The following is a 24,560-nucleotide window of genomic DNA, read 5'->3' as shown; positions in this document are numbered from 1 at the left end:
TGGGAACACAGAGGCTCATTATAATGCTAATTAAATTTGTATGTAAATTTTTCTATAATAAACGTAAAAAAAAAAAAAAAAAACCCTTAGGTGTGTGCGTGCACAAACACACACACACACACACACAGTCACCAAATGAAAATACTTGGACTTTGCATGAGAAATTATTAAAGCTAGAAAGATGCCAATCCTGAGTATTTGCTTAATATCCTCTAGATTATGTGTCTAAGCTAAATTAGTCTAAAATACGCCAATCTCAAGTAACATACCTATGAGGGATGATGCAAGCTTATATTTTAAGCAATGGCATAAAAATATCTAAAAAGAAACTACTTTTATGTGTCTAAGGAAAAAGTAGAAACATAACAGAGGGGTGAAAGTTCATGAGAATTTAGAAGTCAAATTTCTGTGACTGGGGCCTAATTCTATCACTTCTCAGCTGTGAGAGCTTATGGAAGTAATTTAACCTCTCTGAGGCTGGTTTCTTCAGTAAAATGTCAATGAAAGCACTTGCCTCATTAGACTGAGGAACAATTGGAATAATGCATGTGCAAGCTATTTGTAAAACTGAAATTGTGGTTATTATTCACTCCTATTTTGTGTCTTAGAAACTTTTTTTTGAAAAGAAATGCATAAGCAGCAACTCACTTATTCTGCAATTTGTAAAGAATTCAAAATGTTGGAAAGTGTCATCTCTTTCATGAGTATTTTTCTTTTTGATTTTATAGTTCACAGACAGCAGCAGTCAGTTACTACCCTAGTTCCAAATGCTTTAATAAAGTCATTCCGTATGCTCAGAACAAATAACAACCGGAATTGAGAAATAAATTGTTGAATAAAATATGGCAGAGCACAAAGTATTTCATAAAGGTACATAGACTGCACTCTCCAATACATCAATCTATTTATTTCGCTGAGAATGCATAAGAGAATAGTTTCCTTTATAAAACATGCACATACATCATTGATTTTGTAAATTGTATTTCTTAGTAAGGAATAGATTATAGATAGCTTTGAGGGAGATAGCTGTGATGTTAAAAGACAGATGAACTTGGCATTACAACACTTAGGCCAAGATCTTTAATTTTCTATTTGCTAAGTATTTGACCTTGAATATTCACCTATTTCTCAGAGCATTGGTTCCCTGATATTCAGAACAGTAATTATAGTTGCTACTTTCACACCTGTTACTCCAAAAGTTGTGATGAACATTTCATTAATAAATGTATCTCTTCTATATTATATTGAATTTAATAAATACTAAATGCATTAATAAAAAGCTCAGTTTCGTTTTCGTCTTCTTTAGAAATGACTTCATTTTAATCTGAAAATAATCAAATATTTTGATAAATTATATCAAGTTCTATCAAAGACATTGTTTATCACAAAAGATAGATAAATTGAATCGTGGTTAAGTCTCCATCATCTGTGCCTGTAAAACTTAAATTTTTTTCTAGTTTTAAAATAAAAGTATCTTTATTGAGCAAACTTTTGTTGAAAAATGACTTTAATTTCTATTCAACATTCAGTCCATATTTCAACAAACCCCAAGCTATAGTGTTTGTAAAATTAAAATGCATATAAAAAAAGTATATATAGGGGTGCCTGGGTGGCTCAGTGGTTGAGTGTCTACCTTCAGCTCAGGTCATGATCCCAGGGTCCTGGGATCGAGTTCCACATCAGGCTCCCAGCAGGGAGCCTGCTTCTCACTCTGCCTATGTCTCTGCCTCTCTCTCTCTGTGTCTTTCATGAATAAATAAATAAAATATTTTTTTAAAAAGTATATATAAATGTATGTGTTTATATGTACTTATACATATATAATAGGTATGTATAAATGGCTTTGTCTGACATTATTATATAGTTTCTCATATGTAAACAAGTCACTTGACCTATGTGATATTAAAAGGGACCTTCAGGAAATATATTCTCTCTCTTTTTTTTATTGTAGTCATATAATAATCTACTTTTATTTTATTTTTTTAAAGATTTTCTTTATTCATGAGCGACACAGAGAGAGAGAGAGAGAGGCAGAGACACAAGGAGAGGGAGAAGCAGGCTCCATGCAGGAAGCCCAATGTGGAACTTGATCCTGGGAACTTGATCCCAGGATGACAACCTGAGCCAAAGGCAGAAGCTTAACCACTGAGCCACCAAGGTGCCCATAATCTACTACTTTTAACCCTATTCCAACTTATCCAATAAAATCTATAACCTTAATTTTTAAGGTAAATTATGTTTTATTTCAAATTAATACTAGTATCAGAAATGTAAAATCATGTTACCACAAAATGTGTAGTATAAAGCTGCTAGTGTAGAAGTGGCATGAAAGCTACCTACCACTCATTCCATCTATATCTGCCCCTCTCAGTTTGGTGTTTCCCTGTAGATTGAGAAGCTGACACCATGCTGATCTTATTTATTTCCCCTATACAACAAATCATATTGGTAATAAAAATAGAAATAGATATATAATTTTTTGATAAGTAGCCATAAAGACACAAGATGGCAGTACTAGTCTTTATTAGTTCTGGAAATATGACAATACATTTGAAATTTTAATACATTTCCCCTGTTTTTAGTCTCAGTATTTGTAAAGAAGCTTTTGCCTACATATATAAACTTTCATCAGTTTTATGGAATTAAAAAATAATTAGAAGGGGAGGATACTATCTATCATCTATCTGTATCTGCTGGCAGCTACTGCATTTAGTAGAAGTACTTTGTCTTTAAAAACTTCAGTTTCCTCATCCATATAATGAACATGTTGATCCTGATAACCTTTAAGTTTCTTCCACCTTAGAGGCACTTTTAAGAGAACCCAAATCTCATTCACAAGGGCTCCACTTTTATAATCTTATCACTTCCCAAAGGTCCTATCTCCAAATAAACATCTCATTGGAGATTAGGATTTTACATAAGAATTTTGAGGGGATATTAACATTCAGTCTCTAACGTTTTCCATTCCTATGTTTTTAATCTCAGTTAAAAATTGAGATCCCTCCTCCTTTTCTGTAACCTAGCAAATCACTATAGGAAAACTCCCCTATGGCACCATGGCTACAATGCATGTATCCACCTAAGCCAAGCAGATAAGGCTGAGGGACAGTCTGACCCTAGTCTTTGTGTAAGACCTGCAATCCACCCAGGAATATGGTAAAATAGCTAGCTTCGTGAAGAGTCATCACAAGGCCGTTTCCCATTCACTTAATCTTGTGGGAAGCTCCTTCAAAGTGGTTTCTCATTCACCTCCTGGTTCCCATGAGCCATGAAACCTCACCTCATCCTCCTTAGGGTAAAGCTGATAACCTGCAGTGTAGAAGCAGCATGACAGCTACCAGCATTCATTCCAGCTATATTTGTCCCTCCCAGTTTGGTGTTGCCTTGTGAATTCAGAAAGCTGATACCATGTCAATCTGACTTATTTCCTCTCAATCTCTTTGAGCTCATTGTGTTCTTACTGGCCAAATCTATGTAAATATGACAAGCCACCCTCGAAGCTCCAGTATTTTCTGCTTTTTAGGGACTACTTGACTACTTCCAAATATATTAAGGAATCCAAACACTTTAAGGACTCCATGAGATTTTATATAATAGAAAAAAAAACTAAAAATTTAGTAACATACACTCTTATTTTTATTTTCTCTTTAAATCATCCATGATAATGATTCTGTGGCATTTTCCTCTTTGGAGAAGACAAAATCCTGTACCATATTAAAACTTTTATTTGATCTTCTTGTTACTGCTAGATGACATTGTATTTTCTGTCTTCATTTTACTAGAATGCTTTTGAAACCATAGCAGCCACCGTTTTCATGATCTCTTTACCTACTTCTACCATTAAACCCTTCACCATAAATTCTGTAGCTACATTTTGATGAAAACATATTTTTTTATAATTTCAGGAGTTCTGTCACAAATGAGTTATCTCAGTATTCATACTATATAAACTGCAGTGTATTTTACTTGGTCCAGATTTATAAAAGCTCCTTATATGTATTTAATGACATTCTAATTGCCTTAAAATCTTCTCCTACTTTCCAGTAGTTTCTTTTCCTTTTTAAATTTCTTAAGTGTTGTAAGATTTAATTCTTCGTCTTTCAGTTTCTTTTTCATGCACTACACTTCAAAGATATTCTTATCTTCCAAAATCACTTCCAGAAGTGTATAATATGTACCTTGCTGCAACATAGTACATCAAGTATATGTAATTATTGTGCAAAGTGGTCTTTGTAGTTGACTGCAAAAATCGCTTCTGGCCAAGAGAGGAACAGGAACAAAACTTACCCACTTGCCTGAAATAACAACAAAGACAAAATACATAAAACAGATGTCTACACAATTCCAGATATTAAGCAAGAAGACCGTGATATTTGAGAAACTGAGAAAAAAACAAACATATACTGCATGATTGTCCCAGATTATAATCTTTTTTTTTCCAGATTATAATCTTGAGAGAATTTACAGGCTATAGCATGAGGAGGGTGAATGCAAGTAAAACCCCATAGATCCTCTGAATTGAGAAGATGGAGATCACATTTTGAGAACAAGAAAACTATCAGAGGATAGAGAAATTCAGACTTTTACAGAAGAAGCTCTATAGCTATGTAGAGGCTGATCCTCAAGAGTTCACAAAAATACTCACTAATCAGTAAATATGTGTGAAGGAACTACCTGAGGGTAAAAAAGCAACAATCAGAAAGGATTAAAGAAATATTACCTGAAACACAGCTCTGGGAACAATGTCAGTCGCAATGGCATGGAAAATCCTCTTAATTTATGGGCATTTGGGTAGAATAGTCTGATATATCTTGTTTTAGGAATAGGGGAAAAATAGTCCTACACTAAATGCAACTCTAGTCTTGCCTAACAAATTTTAAATGTAACACCTAATTAGACAAAGCTATCTCTAAAAGCATTAACTGTAGCCAAAGCTCATGTAGGGATACAAAAATATCTGGCATTCAAAGGCAAAATTCACAATATCTAGCATTGGTAAAAAATTAGCAGGCATGAAAAGAAGCTGAAAAATATGACTCATAATTTTGAGGAAAATAAGCAATTAAGTCTGAGAACTGACAGAAGGTTAAAATTAGTAGAACAATCATTAAGATGGTTATTGTAAATGTATTCTATATGTTCCAAAGCTAGAAAGAGACGCAAAAAGTGCAAAAAGAAAAGGAAAAGAAAGACAGTCAAAATTGAATTTATAGAGATGAAAACTACAATGTCTAAGATGAAACATGCACGGGATAGATATAATGGCATATTCTACACTGAAGAAGTAAAGATTAGTTAAGAACTAAAGATTAGTGAACTTGAAATCACATCAACACTATTCAAAATGAAATATAAAAGAAATAGATATTAAAAATGAAAATCTTTAAGCTTGTATGAAAATTTCAAGGATCCAAATATGCATGTAATGGAGTCAGTGAAGGAAAGAGGACAGAAACAATATTTAATGAAATTGTGACTGAAAACTTTTCATAATTACCTATATTACTATCCATAATAAACTCGTAAATCTAAAAAGGCTAATGAAAACCATTTAATATTTTAAAAGGGCAAAATAGTTGAATAGAAACTTCATGAAAGGCAGTATATGGAATGCAAATAGACACATGAAAAATGCTAAGTATCACTAGTCTTTAAGAAAATGCAAATCAAAATCACAATGTGATAACACTAGACATCTATTCAATTGATTAAAATGAAAAGATCTGACCATATTACATGATGCAGAGATTGTGGAGCAACTGAATTCTCTCATACCCCTGGTAAACAATAAAATGATATATCCACTTCAGAAAACAGTGTGGTAATTTCTTTAAAAAGTCAATATTCATATACTGCATGCTCCTGGCATTCTACTACTATGTATTTATCCAAGAGAAGTGATAACCTATGTCCATACAAGATTTCTTCACAAACGTTCATGTTTACAGAAGCTTTATTTTTTATGGCCAAAAGCAAAAATAATCCAAAGGTACATTATTGGGTGAATGGATAAACATATTTTGGTGCATTGGTACAATATGATTCCACTTGGTAATCATAAGAAATCAGCTTGATCTAAGTGCAAGTATGGCTGATTTTTTTTTTTAAGATTTTTTATTTATTTAAGAGAGACACACAGAGAGAGGCAGAGATATAGACAGAAGGAGAAGCAGGCTCCATTCAAGGAGTCTGATGTGGGACTTGATCCTGGGTCCCAAGATCACTCCCTGAGCTGAAGGCAGAAGTTCAACCGCTGAGCCACCCACGCGGCCCAACAAATATGGATGAATCTTAAAATAATTATGTTGAGTGAAAAAAGATTTAAAAAGAATATAGATCATATGGTTACATTTATATAACTTCTGGATAATTTTATTTAATGATTCCTGCAGAAATAGATCAGTGTTCACTTGAGGAGTGAAGGGGATGGGATTAGGAACAGAAGAGAGAAAATGCAAGAGGAATGAGAAAGCTTATGAAATCGATGGATATGTTTACCAACCAGACTTGTACTGGTTTCAACTGTCAAAATTTAGAAATTACATATTTTAAAGATGAGAGGTTTTATGTTAATTATACCTCAACACAGCTATAAAAAAGAGTTTCGTCCTCTGACTGAAAAATTACTTTTAAAATTTCTGGAGGGAAATAGCACAGATAATGGCAAAAAAATAGCACAGAAACTCACTGCCAGGTTTTCTTTCAATTGACAATCATTGGCATTGACTTCACATAACTCGAAATACTCACAACCGTTAATGAGCACATTTATTCAACCATACTAAGAAACAGATTCTTAACTATAGTGACCAAACTTAATAATTAAGTTACTGAAAAATGTCATATTCTTTACATTTTAATAAAATGGCATTATAGTTAAAGTTGTGAAATAATTTAAATATTTAAAAAGTATGGTTTTAAGTTGGTCAGAGAAAGACAAATACCAGGTGATTTCACCCATATGTGGAATTTAAGAAACCAAACAAACAAAAGGAAAGAAAAGAGAGAGAGGGAGGCAAACCAAGAAACATCTTAATAGAGAACAAACTGATGGTTACCTGGGGGAAGGTGAGGGGTGGGGAATGGTTTGAAACAGGTGATGGGGATAAAGGAGGGCACTTGTTCTATGAGCACTGAATGTTATATGGAAGTGTTTGACTCACTATATTGTACACCGGAAACTAATATTACACTGTATGTTAACTAAATGGAATTTAAATAAAAACTTAAAACTCAAAATGTATCGCAAATATACCATGTGCCATGTGGGGATAACAAGAAAAAACAAAATGCAGTGCAGTAGTCCCCCCTTATTGCTATTTCATTTCCCACAGTTTGTTACCCATGGTCAATCACAGTCCTGGAGCAGATGATTCTCCATCTGATGTATTCTCAGAAGTCAGTAGTTGCTTAACACTACGTCACAGTACCTACATCATTTGCCTCACTTCATCTCATCACATAGATATTTTAGCACCTCACATCACCATAAGAAAGGTGACATCCATACAATAAGGTATTTTGAGAGAAGGAAAGAGACCACATTCACGTAACTATTATTATAGTAATATTGTAATTCTTATTTTTAAAATTATTGATATTAATTTCTACTGTGCTTAATTTATAAATTAAATTTTATCATTGGTAGGTATGCATAAGAAAAATCATAGTATATCTAGGATTAGGTACTATCTGTGGCTTCAGGCATCTATTTGGGGCCTTGAAATATATCCCTCCAGAAAAGCAGGGACTGCTGAAAAGATTATTCTTTTTTTTTTTTTTTTTTTTGAAAAGATTATTCTAAGAGAGCTCATCACCACATTGTTTCACCAGAGCCAGGTCATTGCTACTCAGAGTTCTTCTCCTTCTTCCTTTCCGTTATATACCTACTAATACTCTTCTTTTTCTTGCCATTTAGCCATGCCATTTTCACCTTTGATTTTCTTCTTTTCCTTGTGATTTATTTGTGAGCCCAACTAATTAATTCTTGCTACTACTCTGCTTCCCAGAGTCTAAATTCGATCCTCCTTAGGAAAGATGGGGTTAGTTAGTGATGATTTGTGATTTTCAAATTACACATTGACCAAGTCAAATTCAAGTTAGAGAAATAAAGAAATCATAAGCTATATTTCACTCTCCTTTCCTTTTTTAAAAGATTTTATTTTTATTCATAAGAGACACAGGGAGAGGCAGAGACATAATGTGGCAGTGGGAGGAGATTCTGATATGCGATTCGATCCCAAGATCCAGGGATCATAAGCCAAAGGCAAGACGCTCAACCACTAAGCTACCCAGGTGCCCCTCACTCTCCTTTCCTTTATCCAAAACTTCATTCCTAACAATTTGGGTCATTTTAAACTACACTAACTTGTACTTTTAGGGGGCATGAAGAATAGAAAATATTTTATACCTATACAGTGTGTGTGTGTCTGAGAAAGAGAGAGAGACAGAGACAGAGAGAAAAAGAGACAGAGATCCTGTCCTAAACCATCCTCAAAAACTTTATCAGGTAAGAACGATTATTTTTCCCATTTTACACAGGAAGAAATTGAGGCATGGGGAGGTTAAGTAAATTACCTAGACTGAAGAGATCCAGGCTGTCTGGCTTCGGAGCATGTACATTTGTGGAAAGTACAGAGAAGAAAAGACCTGATGTACAATAATCCAGAAATTCAGAACCGTGGGAACAGATCTGTAGGACACCCCTTATTTTCTTATGTCCTGGACCTAAGGACTCTACTTAAAGAATTATTTTCCAGATCGGTTTGGTATTTGCAGTTCCACCATCTAGGAGAAAGAAGAATGAGAAGAGTAACTGAGAGGAAAACAAGCCAGTGTTAATTTCTGAAATTGTTATTTAATTCCAAATGTTAATTCTAAAGATGATTAAAGATAATAGGACAAAAAATATGTGTTTGAGTGCAAACGGCTGCTTATGTATTCTTCAAACACAAAAGCAAAAGAACAGTGATTTTCAGAAAGCCAACAAACAAATTTGGTTTCTGGCCAATTTAGAAATAAACAGAGAACACTGATGTGAAAAATCCTTGCCCCTTTCAGAAAGAAGTACCCCTTTGTTTTAGGAAGTATCATTATTGAGCAAAATAAGATAATAAACAGCCCTGCCCAGAACCTGGGAGAAATAATTAAAACTTCTGATTAGCATGGGGTTTTTTTGTATCAAGATTGTTAAAGTCAATTAAGTGGTGAGTAGAGCTAAATGACCCTGATTGAATGGAAACCTTGAAAAAGTATGAATTATTTTTTTAAGAAAGTCATCATAATTCTCTGACTTGCAGGTACTTTCTCTTTAGGCAGCCTGCCAAAGCTCTCCCCTGCCAATGAAAGTAAGCTGCGTGTGCTACTTTTTGATGGTATTGCCCATGATAAACCTTAAATGGTACAGGAGTTCATTTCAGATAGAGATCTGGAGCTAACTTATCCAACTTATCTGGTCAGAAAATCTTGCTGTAAATCTTTCAAAAACAAGATGACTTGTGAGATTTTTAGTAATCCTGGATTGTGTCTGGGGAGAAAATGTGACAGGAGTAGTTGTCTCTACGGCTTCAGTAAGACCAGGAAATACATGACCCAGGCAAATTTAAACCCACGTTTAGAATAAGAATCCCAAATTTCCCCCAGAGTCCACAGTGGAAGGAAGAATTAAAAATGTGCATGCTTAGTAAAATTAAATTTTATTTACCTCTAGGAGTTTCCAAATTTATCAAATTCACTGCATCTGGTATTAGAATTTAAAGACTAAAACAGAAATAATTAATATCCAATATGACATTTTCAAAATCAAAATCTGATAGCCAGTCTTGCTTTCTGGAGGAGATAAATAAATGGTAGTGTATATCTCAAAAGTGTTATCTGACCATTCTAGCTATCTAGATGAGCTAAAACTGTTTAAAAAAGAAAGAGGAGGGGGGCGTCCAGATGGCTCATCGGTTGAGTGTCTGTCTTTGGCTCAGGGCATGAACCCAGGGTTCTGGGCTCGAGTCCCGCATCAGGCTCCCGGCGAGGAGCTTGCTTCTCCCTCTGCCTGTGTCTCTGCCTGTCTCACTCTGTGTCTCTTGTGGATAAACAAATTAAAAAAAAAAAAAAGCGGTATTCTCAAAAACTAATGCTGAGGTAAAAATTTTTTAATAAATTGGACTTAGTTTGCATTCTTTTTTTTTTCTTTTGCATAACAGTCACTGGGCATGACAGACTTTTAAAGGAGATTTAAGGGAGATATTAAAAAATTGGTCATTTTAGAAATACTGAATAATGTTAATAGTTGGCTATAAAATATTTAAATTCCTTGGAGATAATATTAAAAGATACCAAAACACAGCGTTGCTAACATAGACGGCCTCCCATACCCAGAGAAAAGAAAAAAACTTCCAAGTACCTTTTTCAGCCCTTAGATTTATTATATAATTATGAAGAAGTAATCCTCCTCCTGCCACTCTCATCTTGAGAGATTTCAGGCAAAACACTAAATCTCTCTTGACCTCAATTTAGCCATCTATAAAATGAGGGGGCAGGAGCAGATTATCTCTGTGTCTTGTAACTATAAAATTATACGTTCTATATTATTTCTCCATTTTTTTCTTTCAGTTCCCCCTACTGAAGTGAAGACCTTAAAAAAATATGCAGTACTTACTATATGCCAGGCCACTTAAAATTATTCGTGGAAGTAGACACAATAAAGTTCTGAGCTATTTTAAAATTCAATTTTATAGATAAGGATACTGAAGTCCAATACGTTTAATATCTAGCCCAGTTTAATGCAGATTAATAAGGATATAACAGCAATTTAGTCTTAAGTTGCCTTGAATGTCAATCTCATATACTTCCACTGACTATACCATACACAACCTAGTACATAACATTTAACGTATTTGGTGGGTTTTTTTTTTTTTTTTGCTTGTTTTAAAGATTTATTCATTTATTCATGAGAGACAAAGAGGCAGAGACATAGGCAGATGGAGAAGCAGGCTCCTCGTGGGGAGCCTGATGCGGGACTCGAGCCCAGATCCCGGGATCACACCTCAGCCAAGGCAGATGCCTAACTGCTAAGCCACCTAGGCATCCCTATATTTGGTATTTTAAATGTGCTTTTCAACTATTGATCAAATGTGCTTTGTAATTATGTCCTTTGAGTCAAATATACTAGAGAATTTTTTTTAACAAGTTTCAATGATGTTTATTTGATACACATTTACCACCACAATTTGATACTTTATAGTTGGAAGAAAGGACTAGAGAATTTTTTTTTAGAGATTTTATTTATTTATTCATGAGAGACACAGAGAGAGAGAGACGCAGAGACACAGGCAGAGGCAGAAGCAGGCTCCATGCAGGGAGTCTGACACGGGACTTGATCCTGGGTCTCCAGGATCGCGCCCTGGGCCAAAGGCAGGAGCTAAACCACTGAGCCACCCAGGGACTTTGTGTATGACTATTAAAGAACATAAGGTTTGTTTACAGAAAATATATATATATATGTGTGTGTATATATATATATATATATATAATATATATATATATATATGATAAAGGAGACCATGCCTCTGATAAATCGAGAAGAAATAATTGAAAATAGTAGATTTAGCAGCCCAATCCAATCATACCCTCCAAAGCAGAAAGGTTTACTTCTGAAAGAAGCTAAGTGTCAAGTTTCAAGAAAAATGATGGGGTAAAAACTATAACTCTTCATATTATCTAAGAGCATAAACTTGTTAAAGGTCTTAAAGAGAAAGTTCAAAAATATTGAAATGAGGACTGCCTGGCTGGCTCAGTCCATAGAGCATGTGATTTTTCATCTCAGGGGTTGTGAGTTCAAGCCCCATGTTGAGTGTAGAGATTACTTAAAAAAATTTTTAAGTTGAAATTTAAAAATAATTGTACAATAATAATAGCATTATATTGAAACATAAGAAAATGGTGCTTTTGTCCCATTGTGACAATAGAAAATCAGGTGATGGATGAATTAAATTATCATTATCCAATATTATTGGTGTCCCTGGAAGAAATCTTTTTGGTGAGATAAGGAGAACAGATAGATACTAATGTTATTTTTTTTTTTAAGGAAGGAGAGATTGAATCTACATATTATATACATTTAGCATTTTATTTTATTTTTTTTAGTATTTTATTTTATTTTATTTTTTTTAATTTATTTTTTATTGGTGTTCAATTTACCAACATACAGAATAACCCCCAGTGCCCGTCACCCAATCACCCCAGCCCCCCGCCCTTCTCCCTTTCCACCACCCCTAGTTTGTTTCCCAGTTAGGAGTCTTTATGTTCTGTCTCCCTTTCTGATATTTCCCACACATTTCTTCTCCCTTCCCTATATTCCCTTTCACTATTATTTATATTCCCCAAATGAATCAGAACATATAATGTTTGTCCTTCTCCGATTGACTTACTTCACTCAGCATAATACCCTCCAGTTCCATCCACGTTGAAGCAAATGGTGGGTATTTGTCATTTCTAATGGCTGAGTAATATCCCATTGTATACATAGACCACAGCTTCTTTATCCATTCATCTTTCGATGGACACCGAGGCTCCTTCCACAGTTTGGCTATTGTGGCCATTGCTGATAGAAACATCGCGGTGCAGGTGTCCCAGCGTTTCATTGCATCTGAATCTTTGGGGTAAATCCCCAGCTGTGCAATTGCTGGGTCGTAGGGCAGGTCTATTTTTAACTCTTTGAGGAACCTCCACACAGTTTTCCAGAGTGGCTGCACCATTTCACATTCCCACCAACAGTGTAAGAGGGTTCCTTTTTCTCCACATCCTCTCCAACATTTGTGGTTTCCTGCCTTGTTAATTTTCCAAGTTCTCACTGGTGTGAGGTGGTATCTCATTGTGGTTTTGATTTGTATTTCCCTGATGGCAAGTGATGCAGAGCATTTTCTCATGTGCATGTTGGCCATGTCTATGTCTCCGTCTGTGAGATTTCTGTTCATGTCTTTTGCCCATTTCATAATTGGATTGTTTGTTTCTTTGCTGTTGAGTTTAATAAGTTCTTTATAGATCTTGGAAACTAGCCCTTTATGTGATATGTCATTTGCAAATATCTTCTCCCATTCTGTAGGTTGTCTTTTAGGCTTGTTGACTGTATCCTTTGCTGTGCAAAAGCTTCTTATCTTGATGAAGTCCCAATAGTTCATTTTTGCTTTTGTTTCTTTTGCCTTCGTGGATGTATCTTACAAGAAGTTACTGTGGCCGAGTTCAAAAAGGGTGTTGCCTGTGTTCTCCTCTAGGATTTTGATGGAATCTTGTCTTCCATTTAGATCTTTCATCCATTTTGAGTTGATCTTTGTGTATGGTGAAAGAGAGTGGTCCAGTTTCATTCTTCTGCATGTGGATGTCCAATTTTCCCAGCACCATTTATTGAAGAGACTGTCTTTCTTCCAGTGGATAGTCTTTCCTCCTTTATCGAATATTAGTTGACCATAAGGTTGAGGGTCCACTTCTGGATTCTCTATTCTGTTCCACTGATCTATGTGTCTGTTGAAGCAAATGGTGGGTATTTGTCATTTCTAATGCCTGAGTAATATTCCATTGTATACATAAACCACATCTTCTTTATCCATTCATCTTTCTATGGACACCGAGGCTCCTTCCACAGTTTGGCTATTGTGGACATTGCTGCTATAAACATCGGGGTGCAGGTGTCCCAGCTTTTCATTGCATCTGTATCTTTGGGATAAATCCCCAGCAGTGCAATTGCTGGGTCGTAGGGCAGGTCTATTTTTAACTCTTTGAGGAATCTCCACACAGATTTCCATAGTGGCTGCACCATTTCACATTCCCACCAACAGTGCAAGAGCGTTCCTTTCTGGCCTGCCAGGTCTCTGTGGAGAGATCTGCTGTTACCCTAATACTCCTCCCCATAAAAGTCAGGGATTTCTTGTCCCTTGCTACTTTAAGGATCTTCTCTTTATCTTTGGAATTTGCAAGCTTCACTATTAAATGTCCAGGTGTTGAACGGTTTTTATTGATTTTAGGGGGGGGGGATCTCTCTATTTCCTGGATCTGAATGCCTGTTTCCCTTCCCAGATTAGGAAAGTTTTCAGCTAGGATTTGTTCAAATACATATTCTGGCCCTCTGGCCCTTTCGGTGCCCTCGGGAACCCCAATTAAACGTAGTTTTTAGTTCCTCTGGCTGTCGTTTATTTCCCTTAACCTAACCTCATGGTCTTTTAATTGTTTGTCTCTTTTTCCCTCAGTTTCCCTCTTTGCCATCAACTTGTCTTCTAAGTCACTCACTTGTTCTTCCACCTCGTTAACCCTCGTCGTTAGGACTTCTAGTTTGGATTGCATCTCATTGAATTGATTTTTAATTTCTGCCTGATTGGATCTAAATTCTGCAGTCATGAAGTCTCTTGAGTCCTTTATACTTTTTTCTAGAGCCACCAGTAGCTGTATAATAGTGCTTCTGAATTGGCTTTCTGACATTGAATTGTAATCCAGATTTTGTAACTCTGTGGGAGAGAGGGCTGTTTCTGATTCTTTCTTTTGAGGTGAGGTTTTCCTTCTAGTCATTTTGCTCAGTGCAGAGTGGCCAAAAGCAAGTATTGGGAAAAGGAGAAAAAGAGAGGAGAGAAAGAAGGAAAGAAAAGAGAAAAAGAAAAATGAAAAAAGGAAGAAAAAAAGAAAAAAAAGAAGAAAAAGAGAAAGAAAAAGAAAGAAAGGGAAAAGGGTGGGGGAAGGAAACAAATCAAAAAGCAAAAACAAAACAAAACAAAACAAAAACAATAAAACACGGGGGAGTATCTTCCGATTCTGTATACTTTAAATCCCTTGACTTCCCCTGGAACTGGTCCGTCTGGCTGGTCTTCTGGGGGAGGGGCCTGCTGTGCTGATTTTCAGGTGTTAGCACTTGGGGGAGCTGCTCAACCCCCTGCCTGGTGCAGGGCTCAGTGAGTGATGTTTATCCTGTTTATCCAGTGAGGCCACTGTGAGGCTCAGTCGGGTTGTTCACCCCGTGAGGCCCCAGGAGGAACAACCGCAGTGGCGGGGCCAGCTCTGCAGCCCTGGAGTCAGCTCCCGCAGTAGCTCTGGGGCTCTCCGTCTGCAGGGCCTGGAGGCTCGGGGCGGGGCCGCTGATCTGCTCAGCTCGGTTCAGGAGCGTCCTCGCTGTCCTGGGCCCTCCCGGCCTCTGCCTGTCCTGGGGGAGGCCGGATCCTGGGCTGTGTCCTGGCGCCCTGTGCTCCGGGGCCTGCGCTGTTGGATTCACTCCCACCCCGCAGCCCCCTCCGCGGAGCCGCCGCCCGAGCCCCTCCGAGCTGTTCCCGGAGCCCCGCAGCCCCCTCCGCGGAGCCGCCGCCCGAGCCCCTCCGAGCTGCTCCGGGTCCGGCCGAGCGCTGCAGCCCTTAGGGAGCTCGGCGCATCTCCCCGGGCGCAGGTGCCTGTTAGTGTCCCCGGGAGCCCGAGGGCATCCCCGCCCTCCTGGGTCCTGCTCCACCTCCCTGCAGGCCCCTTTCCTCCCGGGAAGGTTGGTGCAGCTCCTGCTCCTCCGGGACGGGGCTCTCCTGTCCTGGGGACACTCGCCCCGGCCTCAGCCCGGCTCCTCGCAGGGCCCCTCCCCCTTGGAGGCCTTTTGTTCCTTTATCTTTTCTTTACTTTCCTCTTTCTGTAGCGTCACGTCTCTCTTACTACACTTGATAGGGGAAGCGCGAAATACTCTTCTCTACTGTTGCTGTTCCGCCTTCCTGTGTCCCACTATATTATAAATCTCAGGCCGAATTCGTAGGTTTTCAGGATGATTTGAAGGTTCTCTAGGTAATTTGGTGGGGATAGGTGACTTGGGGACCCTCCTCTTTCGCCATCTCGCCCCTCCTCCACATTTAGCATTTTATTTTTTTATTATTTTTTTTTCACATTTAGCATTTTAAATAAGATTTCTTAGGGAATATAAACTATCTCTTGCCTTCCTATACATTTATCTGTCCACGTGGCATACTTTAAACTCACACATATATACATATACATACACATTTTAGTAATCATTATTAGACACTTTTAGAGAGAGTTTATTTTGTCCTAAAACTTTAATTTACATTTAATTTCTACACATTCAATTAATGATTTAATAATTATTTTTGATTAAAAATTACACATGCTCACTGTAGAAGATAGACTGCAGACTGGAAGTTACCATTGTTAATATTTCTTTTCCAACCACATCTATCAATTAACTCCTGAAACAATTGTGTTAGTAGGAAACGATTCTGAATCTCAGTGGTTTAAAACAAAAACTCATTTGGTCATTTTTCTTCAGGTCAGCTGAACCTAGCTGCTCTAGACTGAGCAGAGACAGACTCAATTATAATTAACTATAGGTCTGGTTTAGCTGACCTGTCTCTCATCCCACTTGGTCTATCTGATTATACAATGCATGTCCTCATCATTGTGGCAGAAGCATAAGATGAACTGAAGGGAAACATAGGATTCCTTTAAGGAAATTGCACATTATCATTTCTATGCATAATCTATTGAGCAAAATAAGACTAAGCCCTACATCTATTTTTCCCAATATAAATCTTAGAAAGTTAGTTTAGTAAGAGCTTCATTTTATCAAGATTAATGGAGCTAAAATTTCTAAGCAAAAATTTTTATTGAATTCAAGGAAAATGTTTTACAGTTCCCATTTATAAATCTTTTGATTGTAAGATAAACTAGTTTGCATTTATATTTTGCTACTCAGTAGACAAAACTTAATAAATTATTTCAATAGTCTGCCCTTTCATTGTAAAGAGACTGTCATACATGTAATTAAATATGAGAATGAGATATCATCACCTTACAAAATTTAATAATTAAATCATCTTTCTATGGAAGCAAGTTTCATAAGCGGTTTGGTTTTATTAGTAGTAATGTTAACTTTAAATATGTGAAGTCATTTGTGCTTGTCTCCATGATACAAAATATAGCTCTTATGGGTCTTCAAAATTTATCTCTTAGCTCATATATATATATATCCTTTAGGTTTTTTAGAGTTTGACTGACTGAAATAAATAACTTTGATATGACTAGAAATTCAGTTCTGCATGTAGTTATCAACTAAGATTTTTAAGACAGTACTTTGTATTGTAGGACAAATGAAAAGTTACCTAGATGGAAATTTCTATATATTGAAAATGTATGTGGGGGTGATTATTCCTTCATTTTCAAATAACTTGGACTTTATATCCTATGATCAAATATTTTACTGTTTGCTTTACTAACAGGTCTAGAGGTTGGAAGCCCAAGATCAAGATGCCAGCATAGTCAGGTGAGGGCCTTTTTGTGAATCTCAGACTTTTTAGTTATAACCTCACATGGCAATAGGAGGGCTAGGGAGTTCTGAAGGGTCTTTTTACAAGAGCATTAATCTCATTCATGAAGGCTTCACACTCATGACCTCCCCCCCCCCTTAATGATTTGTTTATTTACTTGAGAGAGAGTGAGCGAGTAGGGGAAGGAAGAGGGAGAGACTCTTAAGCAGACTCCCTGCTGAGTGTGGTGCCAGAAGCAGAGTGCTAACTCCTAACTGTGAGATCATGAACCAGTTTTAACCAAAAATCTGATGATCAACCAGCTAAGCCACCCAAGTGCCCCATTAAAGGCCCTATTTTCCATAGGCATCAGGATTTCAACATTACATTGGCACCAGAATTTCAACATACTAATTTGGGAGGACACAAACTTTTGGACCATAGCAAATGTATACTTAAAATCTCTTATTGGTGACACTTTTCACTGCAGTCTTCCACTGTAGGAAAGAAAGCTTGCTCAGATATATTTCTTCATCCTTTGCTGGGCAGTGCAACTCACAGAAAATCGTTTAGTGGGAGAAAAAAAGTGAGCTCTGAGTTATACGAGAAAAAGTAAAGTAGACCGGGAAAATCTTATAAATTGTTTATAATCAATAAAAGTAATGGCCTATATTAATCCATTCTTGAGTTAGACAATCTATGTGACAACTGGTGGTTTTATCAGGAGAAAGCCATATGTATATTAAACTCTGAAGCTTTATTACACTAATGTCATAGATTATGGATTCCATAATTCCAATTATGGAATTGCTTTGATACAAGTCTAGTCTTAATGATGTCTAAGTTCACACTGATATCTACCTGATATCACAACTACCTGAAATTTCTTTTTAAGATTTTATTTATTTATTCATGAGAGACAAAGAGAGATAGAGAGAAAGAGGTGGAGACACAGGCAGAGGCAGAAGCAGGCTCCATGCAGGGAACCTGACATGGGACTTGATCCTGGGGTCCCCACGATCAGGCCTTGGGCTGAAGGTGGTGCTAAACTACTGAGCCACCCGGGCTGCCCAACTACCTGAAATTTTAATGTCAGCTCATGATCTATGTGCTTTCTTGTGGTGTGTGCAAGTTTCTGTAATATTTTTTATTAATTTTTTTTAAATTTAAATGTTGTTAGTTAACATAGGGTACTGGAATAGAATTCAGTGATTCATCACTGACATACAACACCCAGGGCTCATCACAATAGCCCTCCTTAATACCCATTTAGCCCATCCCCCACCCACCTCTGTCTATCATCCTTCAGTTTGTTCTCTATCTTAAGAGTCACTTGTGGCTGTTTTTATCTCTCTCTTTTTTTCTTTCCCCCCTTTCCATATGTTCATCTGTTTTCTTCCTGGCATTATACTTATGAGTGAGATTGTATGGTATTTGTCTCTTTCTGACTTATTTCACTTAGCATAATACACTGTAGCTCCATCCATGTCTTTGCAAATGGCAAGATTCATTCTTTTTGATGGCTGAGTAATATTCCAGTGTGTGTGTGTGTGTGTGTGTGTGTGTGTGTATCACATCTTCTTTATCCATTCATCAGTTGATGGATATTTGGGCTCTCTCTATAATTTGGCTCTCTTTGATAATGCTGCTATAAACATCGTGGTGCATATATGCCTTCAAATCTGTATTTTTGTATCTTTGGGCGAATACCTAGCAATGCAATTACTGGATCATATAGTAGTTCTATTTTTAATATTTTGAGGATTCTCTATATACTGTTCTCCAGAGTAACCACTATGGTGCACCAGTTTGCATTCCCACCAACTTCACAAGATAGTTTCCTTTTCTCCACATCCTCACAAACACCTATTGTTTCCTGTGTAGTTAACGTTAGCCACTCTGAGAGGTGTGAGGTGATATATTCTTGTAGTTTTGATTTCTATTTCCCTGATGATGAGTGATGTTGAGCGTCTTTGCATGCTTCTGTTAGCCATCTGAATGGCTTCTTTGGAAAAATATCTATTCATGTCTTCTGCTCACTTCTTAACTGGGCTATTTGCTTTTTGGGTATTGAGTTTGATAAATTTTTTGTAGATTTTGGATACCAACCCTTTATATGCCATTTGTATATTTCTTTTAAGATTCTTTTGTCAGAGGAATCAAATAAGGTTATTGTGATTTTTAGTCTAGTTGAATTGGTTCATTAGCTGTATGATATATTTAAATGGGAGTTATAAAAAGTTGTATTTCAAATGAAATATTCAATGCAAAGATGTGCTTTTACTATCAATTAGGAGACAACCTAATATGTTTCCAATTTCTACTTCATATGTTCTGAATGATGAATGTCTTTTTCTGCTTAATTTAATGTCTTTTAGACAGTGCTTTGCAAAATTTCTTTAAGGAAATCAAAACAATTATCCAAATCTATATGAAAGGTTTCTGAGGCTTTTCTTTTGTCAGTCTGATATTCTCATTTTCACTATAATTTTGCTTCAAACCACTAAATATTTTCCCCAAATATATCCTTCATTTTATCTCTTTTTATATGAAAAATTCTTATCCATGCTAGTATTGTCAAATAAAAAAAAATGGTAAGAAAGCAAAATGCTCTAAAATTACTTCATTATTCTTTTAACTCTTCTGTTTACTGTGCAAAGTGATAAACATAGTCATTTTTTAACCTAGCATATATTTCTAGAAGCATGAGATCTTTTAAATTTGACCAGCTCCTCTTAAAATGGTTTGACCCGTCTTAAAATTTGAACAGTACTGCTTTCTGCCGAGACCTTGATTGAGCAATGAGCCCTGCAGGTTTTTGGTTATGTTGTGGGTTTGCTCTGGCCCTTGAATCAGCAGAATCAGGCCCCTCATGTGTGGGGTCAAAGCCACAGTGGACTTGTCTTCTTGCAGGCTGGCCCGGGTGACTTCCAGAAGCCTGGCCTGGAGGGGCTGGAGATTCACAAGCATTAGGTAAGAGGTGAGATCGAGGTGGGAGCCAGCCAGGGTAGGAGGTCATCCCAGGGCTCCACGGCCCCCTCCCTTGGCTCACGTGGAAGGGGTGCAAACTCCACCCTGTTTGCAGGCACAAGGCACAAAAACTCTTTTCTTAGGTGGTCCCTGAAACAATCACAAATGAATTATTCAATATCTCTTATTTTTTTCCCTCTCTTCTTATTTACCTTTTCTTTTCTTCTCCCTAAATCAGAACTTTTTCAGTGTTCTGCGTTGACGGTCACTTAACATGGCCTCAACATATATAATGAGATTCTTGGATTCAATTTTCTTTTATTTACTTAATTTTCATACACCCATTGTGAGAAGTGATGATTAGTTTTCAACTCTTGTCAAGATAATATAATTTAGAAATTTACCTTTAAGTTTATTGACAACTATTTTTAGTTTCCATTGGCTGTAGGATCAGTATGAACATTAATATTTTAAAGACAATAAATGTAGGGAGGATAGATATTTTATTTATTTATTTATTTATTTATTTATTTATTTATTTTTAGGATAGATATTTTTAAAGTTTTTGTTTTTTGGGGTTTTTGTTTTGTTTTTTTTTAAGAGATAGTGAGAGTATGAGCAGCGGGAGGCGCAGAGGGAGAGGAAGCAAGAGAATCTCAAACAGGCTTCAGGCTCATCACAGACTGGATGTGGGGCTCAATCTCACAACCCTGAGATCATGATGTGAGCTTAAATCAAATGTCGGACCCTTACTAGATTGAGCCACCCAGGTGCCCCAGGACGATAGATATTTTTAGCCTAAAGGTGACACAAAAAGGCATACAATCTCCATCATTCCCTTCTCAAATTTTAAATTCCTTATTCCCTTTAAAAGTATAGTTATGTTTCTTAAGGCAAGTAAGTAGCAGTCAATTATAATCTTTTAATAAAATTATGCCTAAATTAAATGTAAAAAACATAGCTTCCCATACTTTAAATGACACTAATCTCATATATTATATACAACCCTTTGTGTCTTACATAAATACATATGATGTCCTCCATTGATCTCCAACTCCTAGGATTAATGCCTTTTGCAATCCCTTCTTTAATACGGGCTAAAGCTAGTAGTTTGCTTCTGGTCAGTATATCACAGCAGAAATGAAAGGTTACCACTTCCATGATCAGGCTGTACAGGAATGAATTTCTCTTGCGGTGTATGCTATTTGATCCTAGGGATGTATGCTCAAAGATATTTGCTGGCTCATTCCCATGAACATTATTTCCCTGCTCCTATTAGGGGATGGTTATATACAATTTAATAGTGAAACTAAGAAGAATGAATAGATGCTTACTCATTCTACTATAAAATAGAATCCTAGTTTGTCAATAACTCGCAGACCTGAGTCTGTCCACAGTCCAAGAGATTATCATAGAGGAAGGTTTTCTTAAATGTAGTCTTCCTATAAGAAACTGAAACAATTTCTAAGTTTGCTATCAGTAAAGGAAAATATTCAGACATGCAGTGATCTTTAGAATAGTAGTTGTTTATTATTATGATAGATTCTAGGGGTCCCCATCTGTTAGTGAAGATGTAAATGATAGTTGGTATGTTTTCCATATCTGCTTCATGGTGGGCCCAGGGTACCTAAAACTAAAATAATCCCCTGATATTTTCTCTAACCTGGAGGGTATTTGGAATGGATAATTTTGCAACAGGACACCACTCCTCCCCGCTCTCCACCCCACCCCCCACAGTGGTGCCCTGACTTTTGTAGTGTGTATTTTATGGGGGGGGGGGGAAAGGACCAAAGCCCAGTAAATTCCCTTCCTCTAAAAAGTAATCAGTAAAAATAATTGTCTCTTCTAGAGGATTAAAGAGATTACCAACTCAAACACATGTAAGAAGTACTGATATGGATTTCTATTTCCTCCTCTTACTTTTGAATTTGTCAGTTTGCTCAGGAAGCTGACCCATTCCAGTCCTCATCTTAGCTGACCTTTCAGCAGTTTTTATCATAGTTCATATTCCTTCATCCTTGAAACTGTATTTTCTTATGTTTTCCCAAATCCTGTACTTCTTTTTCCTTCTACATCCTACATTGTTCCCTCTTATCTTTTTCTGTTTCCTCATCGCTTCTCAATCCTCTGATTTTTTTTTATAAATTTATTTTTTATTGTTGTTCAATTTTTCAACATACAGAATAACACCCAGTCCTCATCCTGTCAAGTGCCCACCTCAGTGCCTCTGATTTTTGACTAGGCTTTGTTCTACCACTTCCTGCTTCCTCCAACAAAACTCCAAGTTCTGATGTTTCATCCCACTTGATGGCTTTAATTGCCATCCACATGTTGATGACTCCCAAATTTATAACTTCAGGCCACCCCTTTCCTCTAAATTCTAGGGGGGTATGCTTGCTTGCCTACTACACACCTTCACTTAGACATCCAATTTGCAACTCAAAATTCTCATGCCCAACAGTGAACTCTTGATCTTCACTATCACCACTCCAAACCTGTGCTTTCTCAGTGTTCTCTCCAGTTAAGGATGACAAATTCATTCTTCCCCTTTACTCATTTACTCATGGAAATACCTTGGAATTCTTGGCTTCATTTTTCCTCTCATATATTATATCCAAAGAGTCAGTTAATATCTTGGCTCTGACCTAAATACACCACAGTATTTTCTGAATCTAGCTGCCTTTCTCTGCTCCACTATCACCCTGATCCCAGATCACCCAGAAAGATGATCTTCATCTTTCAGCTGGAGTTACTGAAACTTCTAACTGGTTTCACTGTTTCTAATCTTTCTTACCCCTCCTCAGCCTCTAAAGTCTATTTGCAACAGAGAAGTGAAAATAATCTTTTTTCAAAAAATCCAGCAGATTTTGCCTTCCACTTCAGGGTCTTATTTATTGATTGTCTATGTCCTCAACACAACTCTCCTGCTTACATTTTTTAGTCCATTGGTCACTTACTCTAAAATAGCCATTCCCACTCCAATATTGCCTGTCTTCCCACTCTACATTTTTCCCTAGCAATGATTAACATCTGTCACACAGTATGTTTTATTTATTCTATTTTCTATGTTCCTATGCTAGAATGAGTAAGGACCATATCCTTCTGTGATTATAATACAGAAATGTCTATGAAAAAAATACATAACTTTTTTTTGACAAATGCCTAGGAAAGGATGGTGTCAGCCAAGTTCATCCAAAGGTGTTAAGTAGCAGCATCTATGTAGCCAGGCCGTGGTCAGTGTTTGGGGACAGGGGTAAATATTATCTTTAAGTATTATAGGTAATACTAAGTATTATATTTGTATTATTTAGTTGTTTAAAACCCATACTTAAAAAAAAAATAAAAAATAAAACCCATACTTAGGGGCACCTATGTGGCTCAGTCGGTTAAACATCTGTTGTGGCTCAGATCATGATCTCGGGGTCCTGAGACTGAACCCTGCATCAGGCTCCCTGCTTGGTGGGGAGTCTGCTTCTCTCATCCCCTCTGCCCCTCCTCCTGCTCATACTCTCTCCTGTGGAAGTTCTCTCTCTAATAAATAAATAAAATCTTAAAAAAAAAAAAACAAAAACCAATACTTAGAACTATGGCTAGCATAGAATACAACAATTTTGTTGAACACATTATTACAATTTAAAATAATTTGAGGGTAGCCCGGGTGGCTCAGCATTTTAGCACCGCCTTCAGCCCAAGGGTACGGTCCTGGAGACCTGAGATGGAGTCCCACGTCAGGCTCCCTGCATGGAGCCTGCTTCTCCCTCTGCCTGTGTCTCTGCCTCTCTCTCTCTCTCTCTGTCTCTATGTCTCTCATGAATAAATAAATTGAAAAAAATCTTTAAATAAAAAAATAAGATAAAATAATTTGAATTTTAAAAATTAATTTATAATGATGAATTTCCCAAAAAAGAGCAGAAATATTGCTGATTTATTTTAAATCTTCCTTGATTTCTGAGGAATATGAGTGTTATATGCCCTGTTATAAAATTTCAGTCTGTATCTTGTAAAGAAAAAAATGTATATTAGCAAAATAGTTATTTTTGAAGATTTTATACTGTATAGTTTTCTTTATTTCCTAGTGCTCAACTCTGCTCCTTTTTTCCCTCTTGGATCAACTATTACAATTGTTTTTAAAGCAATGTTGAAAACCTGTGGAGTACTAAGCGTTTTTCTCAAGTTAGAGGTAAGATTGTCTATTTTATCAGCCAGTGCCAGTCCCAGTTGCTATGAGATATATTTCAAAGCTGATGTAAGCCTATGTATATGCTAACTGAAAAACTGTATTTGCCTTTTTCTCAAATGGAATTTTTCTGAGTTTAAAATGAACTA

At 36.7% G+C, this 24,560-nt stretch overlaps 1 pseudogene; it reads right to left on the bottom strand.

The window, feature by feature from the left end:
- LOC121479365 overlaps positions 1-20,283 on the bottom strand; it is a 57,182-nt pseudogene extending 36,899 nt beyond the window's left edge.
- Between the last annotated feature and the right edge of the window lie 4,277 nt (positions 20,284-24,560).

The sequence above is a fragment of the Vulpes lagopus genome, chromosome 20 (genome assembly GCF_018345385.1).
Source record: "Vulpes lagopus strain Blue_001 chromosome 20, ASM1834538v1, whole genome shotgun sequence".
NCBI classification, from domain to species: domain Eukaryota; kingdom Metazoa; phylum Chordata; class Mammalia; order Carnivora; family Canidae; genus Vulpes; species Vulpes lagopus.
Note: the sequence above shows the minus strand (reverse complement) of the source record. Positions and strands in the feature narration are given on the sequence as shown.